This window comes from Trachypithecus francoisi, unplaced genomic scaffold (genome assembly GCF_009764315.1).
Source record: "Trachypithecus francoisi isolate TF-2019V2 unplaced genomic scaffold, Tfra_2.0 Lachesis_group15, whole genome shotgun sequence".
In the NCBI taxonomy this organism is placed as follows: domain Eukaryota; kingdom Metazoa; phylum Chordata; class Mammalia; order Primates; family Cercopithecidae; genus Trachypithecus; species Trachypithecus francoisi.
In genome coordinates this window covers 110,300,648-110,301,391 of record NW_022681460.1, presented here as the reverse complement: position 1 = coordinate 110,301,391, position 744 = coordinate 110,300,648, and positions in this window count along the sequence as shown.

Sequence of the window (744 nt, the reverse complement as noted above, 5' to 3'; positions counted from 1 at the left end):
TGCCTGAGCCGGCTCTTGGGGCGTGGCAACAAGGCCGACTGGGCGGGTCCGCCACGTGCACTGTGGTTAATGTGGTCCTCAAAGGAACGCACTGTGGGTAACGTAGTCCAGCACCTCGGTGACCGCGAGAGCGTGCGGCGACTCTGCAGCCTCTGGGCCACTCTCTCAGTCACTTTTCCACACCCGCTCTCCTCTGGCCTGAAAAAGTTCACAGTAAAGGCCGCCTCCTCCATCTTTAAAGTCAGCAAAGTCGTCCGGGCACAGTGGCTCACGCATGTAATCCCAGCACTCTGGGAGGCCAAGGCGGGCGGTTCGCTTGAGGCAATCCGCCTCGTAAAGGCGAGCCTGTGCCTCAGCCCAGGCTAAGCACTGAGGCTCAGATTCAGAAGAAGCGATCTTTCTTTCTTTCTTTGCTTCTCTCCTTTCATTTTCCTTCCTTCCTTCTTTTCTTTTTTTTTGAAACGGAGTCTCGCTCTCGCTCTGTTGCCCAGGCTGGAATGCAATGGGGTGACCTCAGCTCACTGCAACCTCCGTCTCCCGGCTCCAAGCAATTCTCCTGCCTCAGCCTCCTGAGTAGCTAGGGTTACAGGCGCGCACCACCACACTCGGCTAATTTTTATATTTTTAGTAGAGATGGGGTTTCATCATATTGGTTAGGCTGGTCTCGAACTCCTGACCTCATGATCCACCCGCCTCAGCCTCCCAAAGTGCTGGGATTACAGGCGTGAGCCACCGCGCCCGGCC